The sequence below is a fragment of the Capsicum annuum genome, chromosome 5 (assembly GCF_002878395.1).
Source record: "Capsicum annuum cultivar UCD-10X-F1 chromosome 5, UCD10Xv1.1, whole genome shotgun sequence".
Lineage (NCBI taxonomy): Eukaryota > Viridiplantae > Streptophyta > Magnoliopsida > Solanales > Solanaceae > Capsicum > Capsicum annuum.
This window is the reverse complement of record NC_061115.1, coordinates 146,906,400-146,924,776: the sequence shown is the minus strand read 5'-3', so window position 1 is coordinate 146,924,776 and position 18,377 is coordinate 146,906,400. Positions and strand designations below refer to the sequence as shown.

The 18,377-nt window shown below is 32.6% G+C and overlaps 1 pseudogene; it reads left to right on the top strand.

Moving 5' to 3' along the window:
* The window catches only part of LOC107844528, a 29,175-nt pseudogene that overhangs the window by 10,569 nt on the left and 229 nt on the right, over positions 1–18,377 (top strand).

Below are 18,377 nucleotides of genomic sequence, written 5' to 3'. Positions count from 1 at the left end.
AAAAGAACTCCTACATGTTTTGATAACTTTCAAGAGATGACCCACCTGTTGAAAAAGGTGGAACATCTGTTGAAAGATAATAAAATAGGTCTTCCAACAGATTCTCCATCTATTTCAACAGATGTATCAGCTGTTGGAATAGAACAAAACAACTCTTTCAATAGATTACCCATCTGTTGCAACAGATATATCAGATGTTGGAAGAAAACAAACCAATATTAAGACTGTTATGATTTCTTCCAACAGAAGACCCATCTGTTGCAATAGGTTGTTTATCTGTTCCAATAGATGGGTCATATATTAGAATATTTTTTACAGTGTGTTGTATTCATTGAATTTTGTGTTACCTTTTTTTTAATTATGCAGACATCAATTGTAATGTTTTTTGTTTTCTCTTGTTTGTAGGTAAAATGTGTCTCCCAAAAGAAAAGAAAGTGAAAGTGGATCAACTTCTGGCTAGCTAACAAAAAAGGCTAGAGTACAGATGGATTAGGAGGAGCTTACTGAACAATCTATTTCAAGAAAAAGTGAATCTAAGGAAAGGGATGAAAATAAAATTGAAGAAGATAGTGAAGCTAAGGAAAATGATGTTAACGGGGGTGGAGAAGGTTCCATCGAGGGTGATGGAGAAAAAAGTGAGGAGGAAGAAGATGAAGATAAAGAAGGAGAGAAAGAAGATGGATCTTCCAAAAAGAACGAGAAAGATGTTGATGATCAAGATAATGATAATGCATCATCAATGAGACGTGAATTAAGACCAAAATCCAAGCATGATCCTGTCAAAACTATTAGTATTGAAAGGTTTAAAGTTGAGATACTGATAGATAACCCTGCAAATTTAACTGGTAATTTTTTAGTTAAATCTCTTATGGGGAAATATTTTAATAATTTTTGAAATATTATGAGAAAGGAAAAACTAGAAGATTTTTAAGGTCCAGCTATTTTGAATACTTTCTTGACCTGCCTGAGGACAACGGTGCCTGCTTCCAAATGAGCATGGTATATGGTATTCTCAAGCATAGGATCAAGTACGTGGGTGATGATAAAGATTTGAAGGAGGGGGGCAAAAAATGGATGAGATCTGGATTAACTACTATGGCATGTCGGTTTGTTTTGGCATGAAAGAGTTTACCATAGTGACTGGCTTGAGATGCCATCAACCATAAGAACCTCTCCTCAAGGAAACACCCATCAAAAAGTCCAAGGCAAGTAGGACACCTAAACCACCAACATCAAATAAAGGAAAGACATTATCCAAGAGACCACCCACCAAAACCAACAAAGGCAACAAAAAAATAAAAGGGTTGCTGGACATTGCTGGACGTGGATACGTAGCCCAGACATTGATAGAATATCTAAAGAATAAATACATACCAAAGAAGTATAGAGAGCAATTGTGCTTAGTTTGGTTTGCCCATTCCGTTATACTGGCAAGAGACATTAACAAAGTCATAGAACATGATTTATTGGTGCTTGATCAAGATTTGGATAAATTCACCATTTATCCCCGGGGATATGACAGCTACAAGTTGACTATCAAATATTTATTGACAAAACTATTCGCAAAGACGATCAACTTATACGGCTTTCTGTGGGCTTTCATGGTAAATTTAATCACTATTTGTTTGGTCTTGTAATAATTTATACTGAATAATTATTTTGACTTTTTTTGTCTTCTTCTTGTTTACATTTTTTAGGCTTAGACATTTGAAGTTATTTCTTACCTCCGAAAGTAGGTCAAGGATTACCTGAATGAGGTTTCTCACCCAAGGATCCTTAGGTGGTTGGATGCAAAGAGCAACACAAAAATTAAGGAGGTTTATCTCTTTAACTCTTTGGATGATGTTGTAAGTCTTATTTCAAGTAGAATAATTTGAATCAAAGGAAGATATTGAAATAGATGGGCTATCTGTTGTAATAGATGAACCATCTGTTGTAATTTAACAGATTACACATCTACTGCAACTAATGCAATAGATGGGTAATCTATTGTGACAGAAGAGTCATCTTTTGTAATAAATTACCCATCTGTTGCTTTAGTTCTTTGAACCTGACTTAATATATTACTTATCTACTATAACTTATGCAACAGATGGGTAATCTGATGCAATAAATAGTTAATTTACTGTAACATATGAATCATCTATTACAACAAAAATCTCATATGTTGCATAAGTTGTCTGTTTTAACATATTACCCAACTAACTGCAAATTATTATTTGATTTAAATGTATTTACTTTTTAATAGGTTGTGCATCCATGAATCGTACCTATAGAGCAAGAGTTGAGAATGAATTCTTTTATTACTCTAGGTCTTGTTTATACAATAGAAGACCCAATGGTATAGTTAATAAAGAAGGAATTGGATGGAGCAACATCCATAAGAAGAGCAGTTAGGTAAAGTCAGCCTCACATTGAGGCTCTTCATGACCAACCTACTGCAACAGATTTGGGTGCTGCTTGTGATGATGTTGCTGGTGAAGATGTTGATGTTGGTGGAAGCCATGCTGATGTTCCTACCAGTCATGATGATGATCATGTTGATGCTCAAGAAAAAATAAATATGTTTGAAATCACCCTTTATAGTGGTCCCTCTCACCCCTCTTCAAGCTCATGTTCTCTTTGCAAATGCAAATATTACATGGACAGACAGGATCAACTCTTTAAAAAAATAGATGCTCTCACTGATGATATCGAGGAATTGAAATCTAAGAGGGGTGTCATACCATCAAAGAAGGTGAGAGAGCCATACACTCCTACAGTGGAGGTTAGGAAGAAGAAAAAAACAATTAAACGTATACTCTCAAATAGGAAATAAAAAAATTAAAACTCCTCCTCCTCCAAAATTTGATGAAGTTTAGGGACTATTAAAGAAGGTGGACATATATGGACAACTTGACACCAAATTGAAGGGTGATCTGAGAAGGTACATAAAATCCAAGCATCAAGCAAAAATCTTCACCATGAATGCCTTTTCCTCCTAAGGCATAAAGAATATGACAAATATGATAGAGTGGTATGTGGATATGGTAAGTTTACTTTTACTAACCTAACCTTCTAATCTACTTCATTTCTTACATTCTATGTCATTTTTTTAACAGATTATCCAGCTACTGCATAAGTTGTAGCAAATTGGTTAATTTTTTAACACAAGTTCAGAGAAGCTACGCAATAGATGAGTCATCTGTAGTAATGGCTAGGTATTCTGGTGTAACTGGTGGTTTATTTATTGGAACAGATTATCCATCTGTTGCATAAGTTGTAGTAGATGGGTAATCTGCAAACAGATTCAGAGAACCTATGAACAGATGGACCATCTATTGCATCTTTCCGCTTTGTTTTTTTAAAAAAAATTATTAACCTTTTTAAAAATTGCTTTCTTATATCACAGTATGTTGATGAAATTCTCTGCCTCATGAGGGGTAGGCAATTAGTGTACCCAGATACTTATGATATTGGTGATAGGATAATAGACCTCAACTTCTACAATAATTTCATGAATAGGTACGATGATCTCACTGAGTTAGCGACAACTGTCAGTGGCTCAGGATTTTATTTGTTAGTTTCTACATTCAAATGGAATCGAGATATGATTAAATATGTTAAAGAAAAGAGGCCATATCCAAATGGCATGTACTGGATCATGGCAAAGATAATTCTTTTAGTCATGAACCTGTATATAAAATATTTTATGTCTCTTGAGATACTACTCAAGGACCGAAAGATGATGTTGGGTGTACTTATGCACTCTAGTGTTGTTATCCTAGCCTATTTAGCCTTGTTTTAATGAAAGTTCCTATTCTAAATGTGTTAATAATGATATAAATAAGCATCTAATTGTTTAATCATGTGGTTACAATGTTTAAAGTAAATTCAAACAAGCTTGGGTTCAAATAGATCATTAAGAGTCTAGAGGAGAAAACTAGTTTTACTAGCTTGAGCTAGTCGTTGTTCTAGTTGATCTTGATGGATTCTAACATATATATAATTTCCTTATGATTTTAATGCATTTATGTGTGTAATAAATTGTTTATAATGTGCAAAGTCCAATTTGAATGATCCAAGAGTCAACAATAAGTAAAGCGTAAAGTGGTCGAGACTAGTGCTTCATTTGAGCTTATAGCTTGTAGTTCTTGACGTTGTGTTGTGTAGAACTCTAATGTGTGGAGTTTGATGATGTAGGATCCTTGAGGATTTGATTTAGATGATATTTTGATCTTGAACAAGTTGTAATTGAAGGAAAAATAACACTACAAGGCAAGGAACGACAATGAACACTTACACAAAATTTTGGAAGCAATTTCCAGTGAGGGCATGAAAATTAGCCCGCAACTCATCAGCCATAGTAGTGCACTAGATCCCTCACAGCCTTCTTAGAGAGGTACAATGGATCCCATGATGACCCTGCTAGTCCGGTTCTCAAAGGCCTGCGACGCCCTCATTCCTACACAGCCAAGGCTTCCATCTATTATAAATACACGACTTTAAACACTTTGTACACTATATTTAGGATGTTTTGGAGAATTTTGAGGGGATTCTAAACACATTATTTAGGGTTTTTATTCTTTAAATTTATCTTTTTAATAGATTTGATTATGTATTCAAGTATTTGGATCATGATTATGTCGATTAGTGATAATTTTGAATTGATTTCATTTGATTTTCTTATCATTTTTGGTTGTTTTTTATCATTGTTTGAACTATTTTAAGGAGTGGATAACCTTAGAATACATATATTGTCAACCTTGTAATCTCAAGGGGGGGGGAATAAGAAGATAGAACATATGGATAAACAAAGTAAGGTTCTTATTCCTTTATGAAATAAGGAATTTGAATTAGCATCTAGGACAGGGATGTACTTAGAAGCCTTGCTTGGTTCACATGTAGGATGATAGCTTTAAGAACTTAATTGGATTATTACATTCCCGCTCCATGATGTAGTTATAATGTCCAAATTAGGTAGACGATTAGAGGTTGGGAGACCATGATCATGCAATAAACTCTATGAATCAACAACTAAGATAAGCGATCTAATGAATGAAGTTCAATAGCATAGTAGGATTGTTCGAAGTGCTTTAACCCGGGATTTACTCTATTGATTGTCTCTAGACTTTTACTTTACGCACTGTTTACTTTATTTTTAGTTAACCAATCACAAACTCTTTTTGGTTACCTTGTATCAAGTTAATCTCAATAAGTGAACTAGAATTTGAATAGTTGTTGGAACTAGTCCCTGTGAGATCGATATCCGGCTTTCTTTAAGGCCACTATATTACTTAGTAGACCATTTAAACTTGTGTGTGCGCTTGGTCGTTGTCATGTTTTTGGCGCCATTGCTTGGGACTTGTAATTTGACAACTATTTTTGTTTTAATTTTACTTTTTCGATTTGTTTGGTGCTTTATGCTTGGTCTTGATTTTGTATTTGCAAAAAATAAGTTTTCAAGATAGTAAGCTGGCAAGGGATAGGGATTTGGTTGAACCAAGACCCGAACTCGAGCAACGCTTCCATCAACAAAGAAAAGAAACAATCATTCTCCCCTGAATTCCACAGATAGAAGAAGATTAAGACAATTCTGCTCTCATGGCTAAAGAAAAAGTAGCCCACAGGACAGTTTGTGAAGTGGCGATCCCACTTTCGACAAATTTGACCTCCCCTTTTTAGAAATCAGTTGTTGGGGGTAATTTTGAGCTAAAACGGAATATGGTGCAGCTTTTGATTAGTAGTGGATAGTTCATAGGGCTTTCACATAAAGATCCACAAGTCCATCTGCGAAACTTTTTTGGAGATTAGTGACATATTCATCCCTACGAGTGTGTCAACTAATTATGTAAGGTTGACACTACTCCTCTTCTCATTTTTGGGGAAAGAAAAAAGTGGTTGAATGTTAAGCCATAAAATTCAATCACAACATGGGATGAATTAGCCTAGAAGTTCCTCATTCGATTTCTCCCGTTTGGCAAAACTTTGAGACTTCACAGTGAGATTGTGAGCTTCAAACAGAAGCTAAATGAGCATCTATATCATGTTTGGGAGCGATTCAAAGCACTTCTTCAGGACTGTCCACGACATCAACATTCCAACGAGGTATTATCTTATACTTTTGTTGAGGCACTTGACCATAACACAAAAAATTTGCTAGATTCAGCTGCAGGTGGTCAAGCTTTGGAGCTGACGTATAATGAGCTATATACGTTATTGAACCGCATTGCTCAAGGGAATCTCAAGTGGCATTCAGACTCAAAGAATGCTACAAAGAAGATTGCAGGTGTGCTGGCGGTGGACCAATTTACTACCTTATCCGCTCAACTTACTGCTCTATAGAATTAAATAAACAATATGAAGTTGGGGGTTGCACAGCCTGCAGCCATAGTTAATTCAATCCAACATACTACATGTTGGTGCAAGGTTTGTAGTAATAGCAAGCATTCAACAGTTATGTGTGTTGTAAATCCTGAGTCCATGATGTATATAGGAAATGCTCAAAGGAATAATTATGGGAATGCCTACAATCTAAAGTGTCAAACTCAGACACTAAATCATCCATGGAATGCCCAACAATAGCAGCTTCAGCAACTACAGGTTCAAGGGAATCAGGCCATAAATAGCAATATGGAAGAGATGTTAAAATAGGTGTTAGCTTATTAAATACAATTGGCAGTGGATATAAAGATTCAACGGGAAGATATGAAAACTCAGCAGGCGACTACAAGGAACTTGGAGTTGTAGTTGGGACAGCTATAGCAGGCATAAAATACTAGGCCTCAAGGTGGTTTTCCAAGTGATACTGAACCTCCTAAACAAGTCATGGCAATCACTTTGAGGTGAGGAAAGATCTTAATTAAGAACCTCCAAAGGCAACTAAGAAGGTAGATATAGAGAAAGTAATAAGTAAACGACAAAGTTGCTAAAAATTTGAGAAAGTTGGAGTACTCGAAAATAAAAGTTGTTGAATTGGTGAAAGAGAGTTCACCACTACCTTTCCCATAAGTGCTGAGAAAAATGAAGGAGGATGAATGCTTTAAGAAGTTCTTTGACACGTTCAGAGAGTTTCACATTAATTTACCTCTTTTAGATGTTTTATAAGAAATGCCCAAGTACACTAAGTACTTGAGGGATATGGTTGCTAATAAAGTTAAGTTGTAGGATGCTGAGACAGTAGCACTTACTGAGGAAGACCATAATTGCATCTTCAACTCTCGATTAGTCAAAACAGGCCACGAATGCACAATCTAAAATAAATCAGTAAATATATTAGAATGATAATTAAATCATTTAAAGAAATCACTAATTAAAATAAAAACTTAATTAGAATTAGACTTTCAAATTCTAAAGCCTATAAAATAATGTCAATAAATAAAAAGCATTATTCAATAAAAAATAAATGAATCATAATAAAAGAAAACCATGAAAGCCCATGAAAAGCCATATAAGTTAACTATCTTTGGCATTAACTGAGTCAATAAATATTTGACAGTCATTTTGAAGCTTTCATAACCCCAAGAATAGCTGTTAAATGTCTCAAGATCCTCAGAGAGCTTTATTAAACCAAGTGGTATATTGTTGTTAACGTCTCTCGCCCAAAGAATATTATGTACAAACCAAACCAAACAAAATAATTACTTGTCCTTCTTTGAAAGCCTTTTACCTTTCAACACTTCTATCAAATTTTTATTTTTGAAGCTTGGACCAACAAGGGACAACAAGCCATCATCATTACTTGACTTATTTTTGTTTTTTATTGTGCGGGGTACTTTTTTTTTAGGTTAGAATAGGTATAGGTTGAGAACTAGAATAACATTTTAGTCTAGTAACTATGAAAAACTCCTTCCAACCAAACAAACAGGCATGTCACAATAATGTATCCACACCTCATCCATCTTATCTTTATTTTTATACATAAACCTACGCTTGAAAAGATCGTATACCATGGTCATTTGGAAACAAGCATTATTGTCCTCCGGCAAATTAAGATATTGTTCAAAGCAGCTGTTCCTGAAATAAGCATCTAATTTTTGGTCTTGAAGTATTTTCTGAAGGTATCAAAAGATTTTCCAATGGCTCACTTTACCATGAAATCACTAGTTAAATTTGTGGCACCATCGCAATATATTCTCACAGGATAAATATCAATGCTGAAGGTTTTGACCAACTATTTAGTTGAAGGGCTATTAATATTTGGATCATCTCTTTTGAAACTTTCACTGTCCAGATGTTCATTTTCTTCTGCTTCTGATTGAGATATTGCTTGTAAATTAAGTCCATAAAGTGGTGGATGTAGTCTAGTTGTTTCACTTATTTCTTTACTTGGACTTGATTCGGTTTCATTTCTTTTGGGAGTCATATTATCTAAAAACAATAGAAAAATAAAAAAAGATTATAATTGATTAATACATCGTTAAAAAAAGATAACAGTTAATCTAACAAGTATAACACAGTAAAATAATAAATCCAACAGATCACTCATATGTCGCAACATATAACTAACCTATTGCAACAGATGAGTAATCTGTTGGAAATAATAAATATAGCTTCAATACTATTGTGATTTCTTTTAACAGATCACTCATCTGTTGAAAAAGATGACTGATATGTATAATAGATTATTCATTTGTTGCAACATATGAGTGATCTATTGGAAATGTTATCAAACTATCAATATTTTTTAGACTTCTTCCAACAAATGGTTCATCTGTTGCATCAGATGATTCATCTATTGCATTAGATGGTGTATCTGTTACATCAGATGGTTAATCAGTTGCTTCAGATGGTTCATTTGTTGCAGAAAAATAAACCAGTAGCAAGATTTCATTTAATATAACAACAAAAATATCACCATTTAATATCAAATACACCATTTTTACCAAGAACAATAATAAATCAACCCAGCAACACCAACACAGCACACACTAAGAACACAACGGTGACCAAAAACACCAACATTGTTGTTTTATTTGTACAAACACAAACATCAAAAAACAAACTTCAAAAAACACAACAAATCGAATCAATAGTTCGACAATAACAACAAAAAATCATATTTCACTTCAAAAAGAGAAGAGAAGAAATACCACAAATTAGGATTTTCTTCAGTCCTCATTTCAAATTTAAGCATCAAATATTAAAATTGTTAATCAATGCTAGAAGAGAAGTTGGCTCAAGTTCCTCTTTTTAATTCATAACTAAAAAATCCAAAAAAATTTACTTGTGAAAGTCGAAAAGGGACGATGAAGAACTCGAAGTTGTTGTCGCCGGAGAGCAATGTTGTCACGTCGATTGACGGTTGAAATTCAAAAAGGAACTCGAAGCCCATCTATTTGTCACCAAAGGTTGAAGTCGCTGGGGATTGAAGGAAGAAATTTGCAAAACTGTTGGTTGGGAGAAGTTTGAGAGAAACTGTTTAGAGAGAGGAGAGAGACGGTTGATTCAGAGAGAAGAAGGTATGGGTTGATTTGTATTTTTAAAAAGATTAGAAAATTTTGAAAATATTAATTAAGTCCACAGATAACTTAATCAAGTTTCTTAATTATGTTTGACCCTTTAAGTTGGTCAATGTCACCAATCCTTCATTCAAGACTTAAAAGACACCTTTTCTTCAATTTTCTTAAGTTAGTTTACCTGCAAAATTTCAACAGTGAGCACCTATCCTTTTCCTCTGTTCCCTTTTTTTAATCTTTTGAAATTGGTTCCTAATTTGTGAGACTGTTAATCAGTAATATAGAACTTGTCTCATTTGTTTCTCTATTTCTATATGTTTTCCGTGAATATGTGTATGTTGGTTATTTATCCCGTTTTAGTATTAGTTCTATGGTAGTAAAATTCAAGAATGAACTTCCTCCCTTGCAGTGGCGAAGCCAATATTTTTATTTAGAGGGTTCAGAAGTAAACATAAGAACTAGCCGAAGAGGTTCAACATCTAGTATATATACATTAAAAATAGTTTTAACCATGTAAAACTAGTATAAAAATAGTATAATTTTCTGTCGAAGGGGTTTTGGATGAACTCCTGAATTAGAGGTGGCTCCGCCACTACTCCCTAGTTCCCATCTTTGTTTGATATGTGTTCACCACACTAGCTCGCATCAATAAGCGCTATTGCGGAGGTTAGATATCATCTCGTAGAGTAGAAAATATCCTTACCTTGCTTTAGTCCCTTAATACTTTTTGAGTCGAATTTTGAGTAGGATCATGTGGTTCTTCTTCTTACTAATTAAATGAGTAGTTCGATACCTATTTTGTTTATTTTGATTCTCTTTAAAATAATGAGTGTTCATGATGAATTAAAAGAGTCTAAATGTACCGGCAGCTCTCTTGACTCCGGACCTTGAAGAAAACTCGATAATGTTTTGGTAACCAACTAATCGATATATTTATTTAAGAAAGTCGTCATCTGTTGAGATTTATTAACTCATGCAGTAGCTTTAATATTGTAATAATCAGTCTAAGAATGCTGAGTTTGAAAATGTATGTCAAGGGTAGGGCGTATTCAGATTGTCTTGTTATGAATTTGGCCTCGTTTGCTTCTTGCACTCCCGAACAATAAACTATAGGATCACTTAAAAAAATTATTTAATAAAGTGGTAAATTTTCCAGATTTGCTTAATTCCTTTGCGCCTTGCTAACCAGTAACCCTATCGTTTTGCCACTATAATAAGATCAATAGTAGTGGCTAAGAGTCTTGTGTCGGCTTAGTTAATCATATAGGTTGTTTTAGCTATAAATTCCGGAAGTTCGGATTATGAAGTTCGATCTTTTTAGCTCTGTGTGACTTGGTTAAATAATCATCCTTTACTTTAACCAAATACTTGGTAAAGCTTCTGTTTTCCTAAGCAAATTATACATTGGCGTAGATTGTTACATATCTAAAGAGTTAGGTTACTTTATTTCCAATTTAATTTAGTTGCCCAACAATATATCTCTTGCATTGCAGCCTTACCAGTGATTTTATGAAAAGTTCATTAGTGAACAAGATTTCAACAAGAGGACACTTCGATGATAATTTATTAAGTCCAAGTTTGATTTATTTATTGCTCTTTTGTGTTGTGTGATTTGTGTTGTGTGAAGTCATCACTAGAAGTTTGGTTATGGATTACTTTTGCTACTCAGTCTACTTCAAGATCAAGTATCTAATCCTTATTCTTTTTTAAAAAAAAATTATACACTTGGGGAATCGAAATTCCGTAATGGAACTCATTTTGACCAAAAATATCAGGTTTGCAGAGCCTCGGAGTCTTGTAAATTAGAAGCTCAACTTTTAGAAGTCTAGTATTTCTTAGCCTCTACCTTATTCCTATTCTTTTAGTTGTCTTTTTCAAAATCTTTAGAATGGTTACTAACCCCTCTTCCTTTTATGGAAAAATGTCTAAGGTAGTATTATTTATTGTGCTTACATTGCCTCGATGATTGTTGATCTCTTAAGGTAGGCATACATTCTGACGTCATTTTGCAAATAGCATGGTTAAGTTAACTAGCAAAAGTGAATTTTCTTTGGGGAAAAAAAAACTCTAGCTTATTTTTTAAAAAGAAATGGCTAAGTTTTAAAGTGATTATTTTGCCTTAACAAATGATTTGTTAATTAAAATGGACGTCGCAGCCTCAACATTTGCTTAAAAATAAAGATATGAAATTTCAATACTAATTCGGTAGCTGAGTAAAATTGTTAAAAAATTCAGATTTTTCAAAAGAATTTAAATCACCAATTTCGTCTTATTTTAATAAATCAAATAATTTCGATGTTTTATGCATTCTATTTTTCTAACTTTATTAGAAGTTTTCAGATTTTAAAAGTTTTCAAAACACAAGGTATATACGTGTACTTACACTACCGTATACAAGGTATATTTTATAGTTATTAGTATTATCATTTTTATTATCATTATTATTACTTTTACCATAACTACTATTATTATTATGATGATGATGATGATGATGATTTATACGTTATTTTAGCTCTTTCACATGCTATTACATTTATTTTTCACTTAATTTCAATATATCAAAATTTTGCAAATCAAATAAATTGTCACGTCTTTTTCATGTACTCCTAAATACACATATATTTGTTTAAAATAAATTCTTACATACTTTAAAAGTATATTTTCCTTCACTTTATTTACATACTAGTAAATTTGTGTGCGCTTCGTGTGGTCACAAAAAGAACACCCATTAAATTTATTAAATAATACATTGACATTCAGAGTAAACACCATGAGCGCAAACAATGTAGGATAATTATGCAAAAACACAAACTTAAAAGGTATAAATACATAAAATCCCTTATCTTTAGAATATTTCATAAAATCTCATATTTCTATTTTTCTCTTGATACATATTAAATAAGGAAGTAACATATTTACATTTATTTTAGGAGAGTAAATAATGGGAGAGAATCTCTTAAATATCTAAAAAAATCAAATTAAAAAATTTTCATCGGGTCTTATCATTTGCAATTTACAATTTGGTTCAATTTTTTTCCATCTCTATTAATCTTTTTTTTTTTCTTATGAGAGCTTTACTTTGTGCTTCATGTTGACAAGTATTCATATTCTTCCGAAGAATATTTATATTGTAGAAGCTAAAAAATCGCATAGTTCCGGCGAAACCATGACAATGACGATGACCACTGCAATGGTCCGTAGCATTACATATCAAATTCAGCGTTGATACATATATTTTTAGTTAATGCACTTGATACATATATAATGTTGTTAATTTCTCGATATATTTTCGTATTATAAATGGTGATACATATGAGTGATACATTTGCTGTCAGTATATTAGTGATAGACATGAGTGATACATTTATTGTCCAAATACTGGTGATACATATTAACAAATACTTTTTGATAGTGATTAATATTTTTGATTCATTTATAAATGTTTGATACATTTAACATATGTTTGACATGTGTAAATTATTTACTTTTGTGTGAGATTGAATTTTAAATGAATATTGAGTAATTTTACAAGATGTATCATTATGATACATCTGGAACAAGATGTATTATTATGATAATTCTGGAATCAGATGTATTTATGCCATGATTTATGCGTGATTTAATTCCCATAAAAATTGAAAATCAGTTACTTCCTTATTTAACTAATCGCTCAGTTACAAATGTATCATAATGCATATATATCAAGGCTAAAGATATGTTTCACAAAAATTAAAATCTGATATATCTTGTAATTTCACAAAGTTATAGTAAAAAGTGTTACAAGCCATTAAAAATTTGGGATTTATTTAAGTTACCCAACAATGTATGAGGAAAGGTAGACAACATCAAAATATCAATCTCTTAACACATAAGCTGGCTACGTTGTACAATTGGTTAGCAACTAAAAGGTTCAATTTTGTTTTTCGGAAAAATATCTAATCAATAAATAAACTTAACTTGAACCATAAAAAGATGATTTCAGTTATTATGAACAAAGAAGATAAATATTAGAGAAGAAATTTGAAGATGTCTACTGAAAAATCTGGTGAAGAAAAGAATGACAACATAAGCCAAATAAAAGACGTTGTCAACATGGGTCTATCAAGATCTGGTATAGATATTTAATATTCAAAATAGAAAAAAAAAAAACAAAAATAGTATCTTTAGTTCTTTGCAACTGGCGATCCATCCTATAGATCTCATCTCGAATGTCCTCTATGATTTTTTACTATTGTACTTGATTTTCATATCATCTGTGCAGATCTATATCTCTTCTACCCTTCTTTGTCTGCTGCAAGAAACTGTAAAGCAATATAATAGCCTAAACTGTTATAGAGGAATTATAAAAGGTCAAGCATGAACTACACTTTAAAAATGTGAAAGTTGATTATGAGAAATTCAAGCAAATCAAGGTAATAAATAAGGATACAATTAGGATATTAACATTCACCATTGGAAAACATACACTATTCAAGTATAAAAGAGTGAATGATTGTGAGGATAATTTGATTTTAGCCTATGAAAGGTGAATGTGCATAGCTAATTTAAAAGGTAGAATCATTTGATGTGAAAAAAATAAAGCTACTAGGAAAAGAAAGGAGATAACTCCAAAACGACTACAACAAAATTCTTTTTCAATCTTAATGATATATTTTATTCAATTAGTTATAAAGTGACATTGTACTTGTCTTTGTTTTAATATTATGGACTAGGGTTTCAAGATCTTGAGCCGGGGGTCTATCAGAAAAAGTCTCTCTACTTCTTCGAAGGTAGCGATATGGACAGCGTCCCCAGACCCCATTTTATGGGAATACACTGGGTTTTTTGTTGTTGTTGTTTGGTTTCAAAATAGAAAGAGATATTGGTTATTCTTCCCACCAAATTTCACTTTATTTACCCTAACTATATAGGATTGTATTCATTTAATTCATATATTATTTCCAGTTGCCTCCGTAATAGGGTTTTTTTAATATATTTATAAGACTCGAACTTGAGACGTGTAAGTAAAGGTGGAGGGATTCTATCATCTCAACACTAACCACCCTTATTTTATTGATAATGGTAACAGAAAAATATTATTCAAGCACAATATTGAATAGAGAAGCGTAATACCAACTGTAAAAAGTCAGGTACAAATTGATATTAGCATGAACAAAGGGTCCTAATCACTATGACCACGCGGAAGAGTACAAAGTTTAACTTGCAATAATAATTTCAAATATTTTGTAGCTAAACAAACAAACATGAAAGGAAAAAAATCACCTTTAGTGGTGACACTTCAAATCTCTCTAATGGTACTCTCTTTTATACATAGATATAGATTATTCTTGTTCAACGTTCAAACTCCTAAACGACTCCCAACTCACTGAGTGGTAGCAGGCAGAAAATTGCATGTAGTCAAATATGAGTCGCTTTAGATAGTTGACTCCAAATAAAAATGTCTTTGAAGACTTTTCTTACTTTTTAATATACTAAAAGTACTATTTTATCCCTCCACACCTTAAATGTATTTTTAATTTTTCCATACTCATTTATCTTTCAAATTTTATTTTTAATTATTTTCACTTTTTAATTTTTTCTTTACTTTTATTATTCTACTTTTTTCACTCTTTTTTTTCCTTTAAATTTATTATTGTGATTTTTATTATTTTCAATTTTTATTTTTTTCGTTAATTTTATTTTCATGTTTTACCCATTGTAATAAGCTCAAGTGACAAGAAATTTCATAAAGCTACAAAAAAAGTTCATCTCAAAGCTTGAGCTTCGGATTTCTCTCTTCCCTTTGGTGTAATTGCATTCTAACTTTAGGGTTTTTGATTTTGCCATTCATCTCTCTGCACTTTAGGTAATTTCTCTCATTTTATCTTAATCTTATTGCATGCATTTGAAGAATTTGTTACCTAACAATTTTTTTTAGCTGAAAACCACTTTTCTTTTTCATGAATCACATTCTATAATGCATAGATTAATTTATAAACTCTATTTTTTTTTCTATCTATATCACCTTGATGAAAATGCATTTTGGGTGGTTTCTCTACTCACTGATCTCACGATTGTCCAGTCAGTAGGTTGTTTAGATTTGAATTTTGGGTGTTTTGTGTAGCCATTGGGTCAATTTTTTTGTCCAATAAATTTTATTTTACAGCTTGATTCTTATTTTTTTGTTAATTTTTAATTTGATAGTTATTTTTATCTTTATAACTCTGCAGATTTTAGTAATCATGTCTAGCAAGACAAATCGTGTTGAGTATTTTATTCATCCTAATGATTGATTCAAGTCAAACCCCCGTTGGAGAGGGGATTCAAATTATCATACAACGATAATGAGCTTTGTGGATGACACACAGTTGTCATTGTTAAGAAAGGATTTTTTGAAAATTTAATGAAATTAGGTACCATATGTGGTAGATTTTGATTCGAATGCTTCGCAATTCATTTTTTATCAGAAGCATCCTTTCATCTGTTACATTGAAGCATTTGATAATTTGTCGAGCTTGAACACTAATTTTTGGGCGTTCATCGAGTGTGGATTGAATACGTCAAAATGGTAGGTTTACTATCTTTAAGATTTTTATTTTGTCATTTTTGTACTTATGGTAATGCATATATTCTAATTGTATTCATTTTTCATGTATTTTAAGTGCCAAAAATATATACGTTAAAGGAAAAGATGTGTTGTCCGAATGTTTAGTGTTTGACTCTTGTGCTGTGGATTCGAAGGAGTGGTTTTATTCATTTGCAACTTGTGGTGGACCTTTGAATGACATGGTATTATCACTTGCTATCCTAATCTATATTTGGATTGGCTAATATCTACCTGATATCTTTGTAACTTTGGTGTAAAATTGTAACTTTTCTATTCACTAGTAGAGCAAGGTGTATAGTTAGAGAGGCGAAAGGGGGTCATTCAATTTTTAGTTTGATCTTGATTTTTCTACCTGTTTTAACTTTATTTTCATTTCATTGTAAAAACAAAGCTAATGTTGTTAACAAGATCCCCCATGTTCCGATTCATCGTCCGATCACAAGGTTTGGCTCATTTCTTGATTGCATGATACTAAGAAGGCGTTTTGCCATAGAATTTATAAAGTTGGAGTTAAATATAGAGTAATGTTTAATTTGTATGTGGGGTTACTGACATTTCAGGAAGTTAGTTGCACAAATCACGAACAAACAGCAGAAATCAGCAATTGAGGTACAGTGTCTATCCCCTCCTAGTTTATTTTATAACTGAGTTACTGTTAACATTGTATATCCACAGATAACAAAGCCATCAATCCCAGTGGAACCAATTAGAAATAAAATAGAAGACTGTATTATTATCGATGCTGAAGATTACAAGGCCACTGGTTATTCTGGCGTGCTAATGTTTGTGCAACATACTGAAGCAATGATGGAGGAAATTGATAGGATGGTAAGCTTATATGATTTATATATCTTGGTTATGAATATAATTTTTGTGGATTTCCATTGATGTGTTAGATCTTTGATTCAGGATGAGAAAATTAAGATGGAAGATGCAAAATATTGGTCAGTTGTGGACATAAACAGTTCTAATAAAAAGAATAAACTCGCTATAGTGGAATACATTGATGACATCTATGCTTACTACAAGAAGGCTGAGGTAGAGATGTTATCTCCACTCTCCATATTTGTTTGTTAGAAGTTTTTTTTTGTTTACAACTTGTACATGCTCATTACCCCACTGTGTGGGAATACACTGGTTTGTTGTTGTTGTTGTATATGCTCATTAGGATTATGGTGTGTAGAGTTAGCATTTTTCAATTGATTATCTAATTCTTTTGGATAGGATCTCATTAAGCTTAATAAATTGTCAAATTACTCACAAAAGCTAGTCTAATTTCAACATGGACTATAATTTTTAGTCAGTAATATAATAGGTGCAGAACATAGGATATATAGATATACGGAGGGTATACTTTGGTTGTTTCTGTTGTGATGCTATTCTATCAAGGCTGATTACTGTTTTAATTTTAATTGAAAATCTAGAAAGAAATGGAGGTGTATTTTGTACCCCTTTCTTTTAATGTCATTTTCAACTGCAGATCGCTGGTTGCGTCCCTCCAAACTATATGGAACAACAATTTGATATCAATGAGAGAATGAGAGGCATCCTTATTGACTGACTGATTGAGGTATATAGTGTTTACTGTAGCATGTTATTTCTGAGTTTTATAAAGAAGAATGTGATAATTTTAGGTGTCATTTAACGTCTAATCCAATTTATAGGTTCATTACAAGTTTGAACTGATGGGGGAGACCTTGTATTTAACTATGAATCTCATCGATAGATTCCTGGCAGTTCAGTCAGTGATTAGGAAAAAACTTCAGCTTGTTGGAATAACAGCTTCGCTTCTTGCCTGCAAGTATGAAAAGGTTTCTGTACCTGTAGTAGAGGATCTAATTTTGATCTCTAACAAGGCTTATTCCAGAAAAGAAGTGCTTGAAATGGTTAGTTTAAAGACCAAAATCTTACATTATCAGGACTTGTATCTCCATTTTGTTCTTCCTCGCTAAATGATTTCAATCGTTTTCTTATCCACAGGAGAAGTTGATGGTTAATGCCTTACAGTTCAACATGACAGTACCTACAACTTATGTTTTTATGCGGCAGTTCTTTAAAGCCTCTCAGTCTGATAAGAAAGTCGGTTAAACATCTTTGTCACATGAAAAAGTAACGCAACAATCTGAATCACTACTCATACAACTTTTTGTCATTGTTTAAATCAGGTAGAGCTTGCATCTTTCTTTTTTATCGAGCTATGTCTGGTTGAATACGAAATGCTTAGATTCCCACCATCAATGCTTGTTGTTGCAGCTATTTTTACTGCTCAGTGCACTCTCGGTGTGTCCAGGGAGTGGAACACAACCTGCGAGAAGCATAGCAGCTACGGCAAGAATCAAATTTTGTAAGTATAT